The sequence below is a fragment of the Odocoileus virginianus genome, chromosome 31, assembly GCF_023699985.2.
Source record: "Odocoileus virginianus isolate 20LAN1187 ecotype Illinois chromosome 31, Ovbor_1.2, whole genome shotgun sequence".
In the NCBI taxonomy this organism is placed as follows: domain Eukaryota; kingdom Metazoa; phylum Chordata; class Mammalia; order Artiodactyla; family Cervidae; genus Odocoileus; species Odocoileus virginianus.
Genome location: NC_069704.1, coordinates 23,958,303 through 23,970,681, shown reverse-complemented (window position 1 = coordinate 23,970,681; position 12,379 = coordinate 23,958,303). Strand labels below are relative to the sequence as shown.

At 41.7% G+C, this 12,379-nt stretch overlaps 1 protein-coding gene across 2 annotated transcripts in view; it reads left to right on the top strand.

Moving 5' to 3' along the window:
* The first annotated feature begins 3,239 nt into the window (after window positions 1-3,239).
* Window positions 3,240-12,379, top strand: part of DIRAS2 (DIRAS family GTPase 2) — a 36,742-nt gene continuing 27,602 nt past the window's right edge. Inside the window, exon 1 of one of the 2 annotated variants that reach the window (XM_020894454.2) lies at window positions 3,240-3,301. The gene's annotated coding sequence lies outside the window, so the exon portion shown is untranslated. Of the gene's footprint in view, window positions 3,302-3,342; window positions 3,617-12,379 lie in introns of those variants that run through there. The other variant, XM_020894453.2, reaches the window with a different exon arrangement.

Here is a 12,379-nt window from a genome sequence, read left to right as displayed (position 1 = left end):
GGACACTGAAGCCTCCTTTCCCTGTGGCTGGAGTGTTGCTGTTGAAAGCTGTCAGCTGATTTCTTTCCTGGGACTTGCCCTCAAGAGGGCCTGGAGAGAGGATAGCATACATACAATGACTAATCCAGGGTGGTTCTCAATGGGGGACCTCTTTGAAGAATCAACCCTATTTCAAAGGTCTTATTTTGGGGCTAGAGGACTCATAAACAAAAATTGAAGACAAATTTATTTTCTTCTTCCCTTATGTTCATGGGCCTGTGTTTCTTTTCTCCACGTAGATGTGAAAAGCTTTCTGCATTTCAGTGCTAAGGTCTCAGTTTAGAGGGTCTGGCATTTTCAGGGGTTAGTTTGCTTGACTTTGTAGGGGAGAAGATAGAGGCAGGAGTTTGAGGTGAAGAGAGCCAGCCTTAGAGATGGACATCCCAACTGCTGGTAAGATTGTTGGGAAAGGGGGTGTCTTCTGGTCAGTGGAGTCCTGTACCCCACTCTTACGTGGGTTGCTGGGGGAATATGAAGAAGCAGAAACATCTGGGGAGGGGGTGCATTGCTCCCCTTTCAACAAATTTTAAGGAGATATGTTGACATGGCATTTGTCAAAAGTATACAAAAAAAAAAAAACCCACAAAAACAACACTTTAGTTTGATGTGTTTCAAAGTCTGCATCATCAAAATCACCAGATCACCTGGATTGGTTGCTAAAACACAGGTTGCTGGGCCCCACTTTCAGAGTCTGCTAGAGTAAAGAGGACTAAAATGTCCATTTCTAAAAACTTCCTAGGTGATTTTGATGCTGCTGTCCAGAACCATTGTGTTAGAGAAAACAGATTGAAAGTGAGACAAGACACATAACATAGCCCAAAGCTGTGTCTTTTTATTCCATTTGCTTGCTCAGCTGCAAGCTAGAGTGCCTCCCACCCGATCCCTCAGCTCAGGACCCCATTGTTAGAATGTCTCTACCTCTTCCTTGATGGCATCTGGCACTCTGGATCTGTAGACCCAAGTCCTAAATGGAGCTGCCAGCCCTCACCTGGACCATGCTGGCTGGAGGGAAGTAAAATTGATGTGATTGTTTGTGCAGCTTGAGTAATGTACAAAACTGACCAATAGATGGCAAGAGTGAGGCTAGGGTTCAACAGGTGCCCCACCCATTTAGCTGGGGGGCTGGAGTGGATTGCACCTGCCCCTGGCACATTCTTTGCACAAACCATCCTCTGTCCCTCACGCAATGTACTGTCTTAGGGGGAGAGTGATCAAGTCTGCCCAGAGCAGGGTCTTTTTTCTAATTTGCTTAGAGGCCTAGTGTACCTATGCTGAGTCCTACATAGAAGGGTAAAGTGGGAACACAGCTGGAAAGGTTCTTTTTAAAACCCCCAAACAATCCTAGGGTGCATGTGTGACTCTAGAGAAGAGCCAGCTTTCCTTAGAGTAGGGGACATTGATTGGGTTGACTGAGTTTCAGTGTGCTTTAGAAAACAGAGGAATGTTACACTTCTTGTCCCTGAGCACGTCACCTTGTGTTAGCAGTCTCTGCATTACCTGATGTGTGGCTGAGTTCAGCGGGTTCCAGTTGTAAGCAGCCTCAGGGACACCAGGGAACTTGTGAGAATCAGGCATTTTGGGACCCAACCCAGCCGTGCTGAATCAGAAAACCTGGGCTGTGGACCAGCTGGCTGTTTAATGAGCTCCCCCTCAACTAGATGATTCTGATGTGTGTTAGAGTTTGAGAGAAACTGGCTTAGAGCATCCCGCCTCCAACAGGCCTAGAAGTCTAAGGATCTTATTACATCAGATCCTGAGGCTGCAGTCCTGGGAGCAATCTGTCTCTTCTGGCTGATGAAAAGTCAGGGGTTGTGGAGAGTAACAAGACAGCAGGGCCATTATTCGAAGTGTGTGTTCCTTGTTTAAATGCGCCCTCTGGGACCCTCGCTCACATTCTCAAAACAGATAATGATTATATGTGGCAAAATGCAGGATTCCACTGCAGCGTGGAGTTTGCAGAATCAAATTGGCTTCCTTCATCACCTCCAGATTCTTTCTCCCTACTAGTTTGATGCCAGAATTGGCTTTTTGCCTTCAATATTTTTACCTTTTTATATCTTTCACCCTTCTCTATTTAGCCCTCAACTTCCATTTTATCATTTAATTGATAACCTACATTTTGGGATTGTCATGGAAAACACCTTGATTTGATGGTTCTTGCAGATTCTAGAAATGGAGGCAGGCACCCAGGGTCTCTGGGTCTCTGAGCCCTCCTCCAGGTTTAGGATGGCTTTTCTAATAGCCATCTACTCCTTTATAATGAAGAGGAAACTGGGAAGAGAGTTATATCCTTATATCTTTAAAATAGGAGTTAATTTGCTGATAGTGGCCTTACATGACAAAAATGGTATTTTAATCATATTCCAGTGGCCATAACTTCAAGGTCAGAATTAGGGTGGACTGGCAAGCTAAAAAAAATTTCCTGATTATATTTATCAGACTAAAGTAAGATTCAAAAGACCCACATATTCCCTGTGAGTAGCAAGGCAGAAATTTACTTTGGAAATAAGCATCATAGGGTAATGCTAACTGAAACTGTAAATTCTGAACAATCTTTGAGCTGATAAATGGGATTCTTTAAGCTAAATCAAATTTAAAGAATAAGAAAATGTTCAATTCTTTTAGAAAATTTGGTATTAAAAAAGAACGGCTTATAACAGGGAGAAGAAATCTTCCTTAAGTGTAGTTTACATTTAATATGGATTATGTTATAGGAGAGCATTTCTTTAAAAGTTTCAGCACAGAATTGTTAGCCATAAACCTAATTCTTGCTGATTCACCTGTTTCTGATCAATGCTTCTTTGATAACACGGTTTATCAATGTCAGAAAATATACTTGGTTATTTCCCTGAAATACTAAGGTGAAACTACTTGGTGTAAAGACAATTTTAGCCCCGGATTGCCCATGGTGGTTTTGCTAGAGGAGCCTGTTAAGTTAGAATGCATTAATCTGCAATGTGTGGTTGCCTGTCCATCATGGCCCGATTTTATCTGCTTTATAAATGAGGTTTTTAATTTAGAATCTAGACACTGAAAGAAAGCCTTAGGCGTCTAGTAGTAACTATAGTCGGGAATGTGAGCAATCTGAAACAAAAGAATCTGGTGCACTTTCAATGAAATTATTTTAATTCATTGAATTCGCTGAGAATTCCAGTCTTGACCATCTATTCCAGGAGCATGCAGTAGGTGGCACCTAAACGCTCTTTGGAGGCGAGCAGGCGCCATTTAAGCAGGAGCATCCACCGCTGCAGCAGTTGGCACAGTTAAGTCCGAGATTGAAGAGGGGAGGAGGTGGGGAAGGCTGGAGGATGGTGGGGTGGCAGTGAAGGCTCCGGGCCCGCCCGGGCTGGGCAGAGCAGGTGCGCTGGGGGCGCGGGGCACAGGAGCCCGGGCGCAGGTGCGCGGGGGCGCGGTGCGCACGGGCGGGCAAATAGCTGACAGCATCGTCACGGCGGCGCGAGGGAGCTCGCGCCCCGCCTACCTGCGGGAGGAGCCCGTATCCGCACAGCCTGCGCTGCCCGGTCCCATTCGAGGCGAGCTCAGAAGCAGCTCTGGGAAGAGTTGTGTTCATCCTCAGGTAACCGAGGTTTCTCTTCCTTTGCCGTGGGCTCGCTGCTTCTGCACTGGGGCACTGGCAGCTTTTGCATTCGTGTCTGCTAGTGCCTTAAAAGGGCTTACTGCTATCTGGGAGGGCGAGTCAGCAATATAAAGATTGGAGTAGATGAGAGAGTAAAAAACTGCATTTCTGTATCCTTGTCAGAGAGAGTGAGCATCTTGATACTTTTATAAAAATATCCTTTTAAAAAAAAATCTGTATCTTACACATTATTTGAAATTCCGAAGCAGGAGTTTGTGTTTTAGAAAATCATACGGTGCAGGTGTTTCTGTTATGTAGAAGTTGATTTACTGGTTTCACGGGAGTCCTGAAAAGATCTGGTCCAAAGTGAGAGCACGTTAGAGGCTGCTGTTTTGTTTCAGCGTGTTTTCGTACTAGAGCGGAGCTCTTCGCGGGCTTGGCTGAGACTTGGCTAAATGTTTTAATTCTCCTTTTAAAGAATGCGTTTCATGATGTCTACATGTGTTTCTTCCTGTTTTGTTGTAAGAAGAGAAGATGGGAAAGGTGCCGCATCCCATCTTTAGTTGTAAGATTGTGGTTCCCATAAGATGACAATGACTGCTGACAGCTCCCAGGCTCGCCTGCAAAGCATTGTTGGCTTCTTGCCAGGTGGGAACCTGCCTGAGTCTTCTGTCCTGAAAAATGCTCGTTTTCCCCTTTAAAACTCTAGTTCACGTTCTATGGGGGTTTGGGAGACTTAAACTACAAGCTCTGTGAATCGTGTTATGTCCATTGAATGGTTATCTACATGGCTGTGGTGGAATTCAGTTTCTTCCCACTGTGCAGTGACACAACTTGCCTTCCTTAGGAATTTAGTCTACATATTTGCCCACATTATTTTTTGAATGACCCCCTTCCATGTGAGAAGTTAGTCCTAGCATAGGGGACCTTTTCTGTTTGGAACTGAAAACTTGAGGAAAAATTTCTTTTTAAGGAAGATTTTCTAGGTAACAGTAAAAGGTTGGAGCATTTTACATTCCAAATCAGTCCAAATGTGATTCTTTCCCAGTGACATTTGGATTCGAGGAGGTGGAGTGGGAGGGAGAGAAAAGGGGAGGATAAAATTAGAATAAATTTAACAAATTTGTGAGGGAATAATACTTTTTTTTTTTTTGGTCGTTGCCTGAAATTGCAAATTGTCAACAATTCTATCTTTGGAAATGCAGGAGATCCTATGGCTGAGATGCAGGAAAATCCATAGTTCATTTTGCAGAAACAGAAGACACAAAACAAGGAAGCATTTTCATCTTGTTTAACACATGGCATTTAATTTGGTAACAGGGACTCCAGTGCCCAGTGAACTCAGGAAGCAGGGTGGGGAGAGGTGATTGTCGTCTCTACCATCGCACACAACTGCTGCTCAGTTATGTCTGCAGATGGCAAATATATATGCACAGCTCTTGCAGAAATCTCCAGAATCCTTTCTTGTTACAGCTTTAGTAGAGTTGTTCCAAAGAAGAGACTCAGAAAACACTCACATTGAATTCCAAGTTGTGGAAGTCTCTTTTCAGCTTGTGGCTAGCAAGTATCATTCTCAGCAATCAACAGTGCCATCTTACCATGGGAAGAACAGAGAAGACTTTATTGATGTCATGCTGTGCATCTCCTAGGAACCACACCTGACTTTATTAGAAATATATTTTAGAAGTAAATACTGTCTACACTGAAATCTATGTATCTTAGTGAAAAATTAAAACCTTTGAAAACAAGCTTCTTTTATCAAAAAGAGAGTATAGCTGTGATAATAAAAATCATATGTTCGTTTTTCTAATTTTGTGGCCATACTTGATATATATTAGTATATTGGAAATTAACCTATTAATTTAGACACAATCATTATTTTCCTCCAAGATAAAGGCAGTCAGTTTTTGCACAGGAGAATTTCTTTGTTACAAAGAGAAATGTTTGGCTACCTGGGTGAGGAGGTTGCCTGCCAGCTGTTTTAAGTTAAAATGGACTCAGTGCTGACCTGTAACTTTCAATTCAGATGACCATGATGCCCCATTCCCACTTACATGGGGAACTGAGTTTGTCTGTTTTGTTGGTTTGCCCATTATCTATTTATCATCCAGCTCTCAGCCATCTATTTAATAATCTACTTGGTATGGATGTTTATAATGGACAGATGTCTCTTTAAAGGCAGAACTGATTTCTAGGACACTAATTGGCTTTGGGTATGATTTTTCTAGGAAAATAGCTACTCTTAAAAGGACAGGTGATGATTGTCATGTTGTCATGATTGCTAATGTTCTTTTACACATTAAATTGATGCATGTATGCACATTTAACAATTAACTTAAAATTATTTTATTTCAAATTATGTTTTAGTTTTTATTTTTATCATGTGGTTTGCAAGTCTGGGTTCCTTGACCAAGTAAGTATTTTTTAAAGTATTTGGGACAAACGCCGTCTTGTCCTTTCTTCCTTTGCTTTTGTCACGGGCAAATTCAGGAAAGGAAGATTGCTTGTAGCTCTCTCCTTAGTGCTGTTAAGTGTCTTCCCATAAATCAGTACCATCCAATAGAAATAGTGTGTGAGCCACATGCATAGTTTAATATGTCCTAGTAGTCATGTTAGAAAAGTAAAAATAAATAGGTGAAATTAATTTTAATAATATATATTCTTTAACCCAGTATATTAAAAAGTGACCATTTAAAGATGTAGTTAATACATAAATACTAATGAGACATTTACTTTTCTTTTTTTTTTGCTAAGTCTTATCCTAACAGAGCACCTTGATTCAGAGTAGCTATGTTTCCAGAGGTCCATGGCTAGTGGCTGTTGTATTAACCAGCACAACTATAGAATGTTAACCTTTTGGCAAAGCGATTTAAAAGCTGAAATATTAGGAGCTTTAAATTAAACTGATTAAATACTATCAAAAACATATATACAAATGATCTCAAATTGCTATAAGACCCGTGTCCTACCCTTCCTTGCCATTAACTAGTTGTGCAGTCTTGAACCTATTTTTACTACTTCATCAGTAAAACAAGAGGATTGGGTCAAATACTTCCCTTGGTTTTTATGAAAAATAACCAGTAGATGTGAATTCAGCCCGCATGCAGCTTAGAGATCTACTGTAGCAGAAACAAAGGGAGAAGACCTTATGGTGGACCTTGCCATTTTGCTCGTTTGCTTTGGTCCAGTCCCTGGTGACAGATGTCAGTATGTGAGGTCCCATGCCTCATTGGAGACCATTCCATTTTCATATTTAAATTACTGGACCAATAGCAGCAAACCTATTGGAAAATCAATAAATAGTGAGCTAGCATTTAGGTCTTTTTATATTATCCTTCACTGGCATATATATCTTCAATGCTGTTAGCTATTTGGTTCAATACCATTAAATAAAGTTTGGTTAATTGTAATACTTTATGATTGACTGATCCATGAGTAGTGACGTCTGTTTTGGGGTAGGGGTGTTGAGAATTTTAAATTCATTTTTATTGGAGTAGAGTTGCTTTAAAATGTTATGTTAGTTTCTGCTGCGCAGGAAAGCAAATCAGCTATATGTATACATATATCCCCGCTTTTTTTGGATTTCCTCCCCATTTAGGTCACCACAGAGCTCTGAGCAGAGTTTCCTGAACTATTATATATAGTAGGTTCTCATTAGGTATCTATTTTGTAAATGGTATCAACAGTGTATGCATGACAATCCCAATCTCCCAATGCATCCCCTCTCCATTTCTCTTCTTGTGTTGTGTGTTTGTTCTCTGTGTCTATGTCTCTCTGTTTTGTAAATGAAATCATCTTCCATTTTTCTAGACTCCACATATATGCATTAATATATAATATTTGTTTTAGGAGTGACTTTCTGGTAGTTCAGCTGGTAAAGAATACTCCTGCGATGTAGGAGACTCCGCTGTGATTCCTGGTCAGGAAGTTCCCCTGGAGAAGTGATAGGCTACCCACTCCAGTACTCTTGGGCTTCCGTGGTGGCTCAGATGGTAAAGAATCTGCCTGCAGTGTGGGAGACTGGGGTTCAATCCCTGGGCTGGGAAGATCCCCTGGAGGAGGGCATGGCAACCCACTCCAGTATTCCTGCTTAGAGAATCCTGTGGACAGAGGAACCTGGCAGGCTACAGTCCATGGGGTCGCAAAGAGTCGGACATGATGGAGCATGGCATAGCACAGAGACTTCTTGACACGTGGATATGAATGTCCTTTTGAAAAGATGTCAGTTTCTTCCCCCAATTTCTGGATAGCTTCTGTGATCAATGAGTGCTGGTGGGCATGGGTACAATTTCTATTATATGACTCTCTGCCTTCGAAAGGATTGTAGGACATTTAAAGAGAACTACGTTTTGTACGAAAGAAGTTTATATGCTATTTTTCCAAAGCTAATGAATGTCTGAAAGTGAATTTTTTCTGAAGAAATAAGAGAACAGAGGAACTTTGTATTAGGCCTTTCTATAGTAATGAATCTGTCTCTTTCTCTCCTCTGCTCCTACCCCCTCAGTTTCTGAAGCTGGGCTCCAGATGGGTCTAGCTACTTATCAGTATTTAAACAGAGAAGCCTTTGCAGGGGTAAACTTTCCTTCTTATGTCCTCTTTACACTCAGATTGTTTTATTGGAGCACCTCTGTGATTTTTGAATTTGGACTTTACCTTTGAATGATACTGAGCAAAGAGGAAAAATGATCAGTACCCAGGTCTTTGCATCCAGGGCAAAGCCAGTTCTCTCAGGTCTCTCTCACTTTAAAAATCCAGCTCAAAGGCATTTTCCTTTTGGTATGAACTTGAATGCATCTCCCCAAGCCCCATACCCAGCTGCCACGCCGTCATTACACGCACACCTATAAGAGCAGTGGATTATCTCATTGTATTCTTGAAATAGTCCCCTGAGATTTTAAGAAAGGCCTTTGTGGAGTAGTCCCTGACACTTAAAGAAAGATTGTGCTTCTCTTTGGAGGCCCCTTTAGACTTTGTTGGGTTCTTGAGGAACACTAAAAAAAAAAAAAAAAAAAAAAGGCACCACAAAATGTACATCTGACCTTTTTTTAAGGTTTATGTAAGTGTACATCTATGTAAAGTCTGGGTAAGCTACATGCAAGCAAAATGAGGCTGGGAATGTTGAATGATAGAAATGATGAGGTGACCTACATTTTTAAAAAAATCTAAATTTTCCAGGATATCATGATAACCATGTGTTTATATATTTCCTATCATTCCAGGTGGATTTACAAATGACACTCTATATACCTCCTCTTTGTTCTTCCCTTCTTTTAAATGTTAGCTTAAATTCCTCTAAATATACCCTCCATTTCAAGGTGCTTCATGTTGTTGGAGCCAATATTTAAACATAAAGAATGAACATGTGGGTAGAGAGAATGTTTAATGATCTCAGAGTGGGGAAGAATTTTCTAAGGATGATGCCAAACTTGGAGAAGGCAATGGCAACCCACTCCAGTTCTCTTGCCTGGAAAATCCCATGGACGGAGGAGCCTGGTAGGCTGCAGTCCATGGGGTCGCGAAAAGTTGGACACGACTGGATGACTTCACTTTCACTTTTCACTTTCATGCATTGGAGAAGGAAATGGCAACCCACTCCAGTGTTCTTGCCTGCAGAATCCCAGGGATGGTGAAGCCTGGTGGGCTGCTGTCTATGGGGTCGCACAGAGTCGGACACGACTGAAGCGACTTAGCAGCAGCAGCAGATGCCAAACTGGGATCCTAAAGAGGAAAAGTTTCTTAAATTGGGCTTCACAGAAATTTTAAATTTCTGTCTAGGAAGAAGAAACAATAGCAAAGGATGAATGGCAGCCGGGAATAAAAATTTGGAAAATATTTCAGATGAGGTCTAATTATCTTAGTATGGTAGGTCTCAAATGTTAAGCACCCAAATCACCTGATGAGATAGTTACACCTGCGATTGCTGGATCCCCAGAGACTGGGATTCAGTGGGGCCAGAGCAGGTGGAACATGGTCCTAGATGAGCAGGATAGCTCTGGTCTGCTGAGACAAATTTGAGAATGACCACCTTGAAGTAGGGTAAATACCATCCTTACAAACTAATAGAAATCTGAGCAGAGCACAGGAACATGCAGGCCTCAAAGATGCAAATTACTTGGAACATATGAAGAAATCCTCAGTCTCACACAAATCAAATACAATTAAATCAATCAAGAGAAACAGACTTCTTGTTAACATGGGGAGGAGCCACAACTTTGATAATACACCCACACTGGGCTATGCCAGGCCAAGGAACTAGCAGCGTCACACGTCACTAGGGCCATTTGGTGGTAATTTTGGAGGGCAACTGGCAATCTCTACCAAATTCAAAATGCACATACAGTTTGATCCAGTATTTTTATTTATAGGAGGTTAGTCAACTCAAAAATGTGATGAGAGTTAGTTAAGGGGAAAAAAAAGCAATCTGTGATAAATTAGTGATAAATGATAGGCCATTTGGTGACTTCTATGTATCTGGTATGTAGTTCTGTGTAGTCAGAGTCTAAACTGTTCCTAAGAGGCAGGGGGGAAAGGACAGTATATATGTAATTTTGCTGAAGGGAATCAAGCATATGTTTTTTTTAGAAAGTTTCTGATGGTCTCGTGAAACTTCTGCTAATCATGAGAAAAACTCATCACCATGAAGGATGTTACTGCTTTTCTAGATATGAGGAGATATAAGAATTGGGCTCATAAAATCAGCTCCAGAGAATATCTAACTATCTGAAGACTTGTCTTATCAGTTTTCCCAGAGCAGAGAGTGCCTCATTTCTGCTCTCTGCCCTGAACTCCTTCAGGAGTGTTGGAGGTCAGCAGCTGCAGCAGCACATGGCTTATTCCTTGTAGAGGTAGATGGCAAGCACCCATGGCAAATACCAATTTGTGGATGACAATGCAATTGCCCAGTTCTATCTTTTAGGACAATTCCAGGTTCCACTGAAGCTGTTGTGCTTCTGTTACAGAAATACAAGCCGTGTTTTGGGCACAGGGATTTTGCTCTACAACCCTGAGACAGCCAAGGTGACCCAAACCTTAATTTTAGGACTGATACTAATTAGGAACTGTAAGTCTTTATTTTAATGCAGTATTGGAAGGCATGTGAGTCCTAAACATTTTGGATCATCCCATTGCCTTCCCTTAAGACCTGCGAAGATCAGGAAAATCAGAGTTCTTACTCTGACTCCAGTCTCCTGTGTCCTGGCCCTTCATTGGTCAGCTGTATCAGGATCCTTTTGCCCCTGGCATTAGGCCTAAGTTAAAATATTGATTCAAATATGCATGATGTAAGTTTAACCCATGTTATACAAGCAGGTGTTATATTAACCACTGGTATCATTGCTCAGAGAAGGGCATGGCAACCCACTGCAGGATTCTTGCCTGGAGAATCCCCGTGGACAGAGGAGCCTGATGGGCTGCAGTTCATGAGGTCACAAAGAGTCGGATATGACTGAGTAACTAAGCACAGCACAGCGCAGGGTTGTTCAGTGTTCAGCTTTTGATAATACATCTCTAACTTTATTGATGAATCAGAAAACATACACAGTCATCCATTATTTGTTGCCTACCATCATTGTCAGTCTTCCCAGGTGGGTCAGTGGTAAAGAATCTGTCTGCCAAGCAGGAAACGTGAGTTCGATCCCTTCCTGGGTCAGGAAGATTGTCTGGAGAAGGAAATGGCAACCAGCTCCAGTATTCTTGCCTGGGAAATCCCATGGACAGAGGAGCCTGATGAGCTACAGTCCATGGGGTCGCAAAGAGTCAGACTTGACTTAGCGACTAAACGACAACACCATTTTTATTGTTTTAAAATAAATATGTTCTGAAAGTTGCTTGACAATAACTACATGTTAGTATAGAAAAACTTCCTCCAACATTTCATAATGTGGTGCTCCTTGTTCACTTGTTTCTAATTTGAATTGGCCAGAACTCTTTAAAGGGTTTGCTAAGCTTGAGTTGAAATGCAGGTTTTGCTACTTAGCAGCTCCACATCAGTGCACTGTTACCTTAACCACCTAAGGTCTCAGTTCCCTTCTTCGTCAAATGGGGCTGCTGATAACTAAATCAGAGACATTTCAAAGATCAGACTTGCCTGGAACCTCTCAACACTGGCTAGACCGTCAGGACTCCTGGGTTGTGTTGGTGGTTGCTATCTTATCAGCATCTTAATGATTCTTCTCTCTCACTATCTCAGATTTATTCTCTTACACAGCCTGGCATGAAGCCCATTGTCTCATAGTTGCACTTTGCTTCTGGATGGAATTCTGGCCTTCAGTTTTAGCTTTTCCTAATTTACCTGGCATGCACACTCTCCAGTTCATCCTAAAATATTGATTTTGTTTCCTTTACAGCTTTGTCTTTAAGCTGGACCTACAGGACTCCCTGTTTTGTATCTGGTTAAATCCATGTTTCCTCTTTCAGGAGCACTCTTTTCTTCTGGTCTTCGACCGAGTTATCTCCCCACAGACAGTTCTGACTCTGTAACTGAAGTCACAGTTTTGCAAGAGTAGACCTTGCTTGATATTTTGTTACTCTGGTTTTGAGATACTTATCTTGGTAATGATTCCAGTGGTCCTGGCCTTGACTGGAAGCCTGCTGAGGGCAGATAGTGCTACATCTTGTCTGATGTTGTTTGTCACTGGATTCTAGACACATCAGTAGCTGTAGCCTTTTACAGCAAATTTTGCTGACCTGCCTAGTGACCAGAGAACAGACACAATTGTGTATTCATTGATTAATGGTTCTCAGCTCCTGACTGTATGCCCTTGC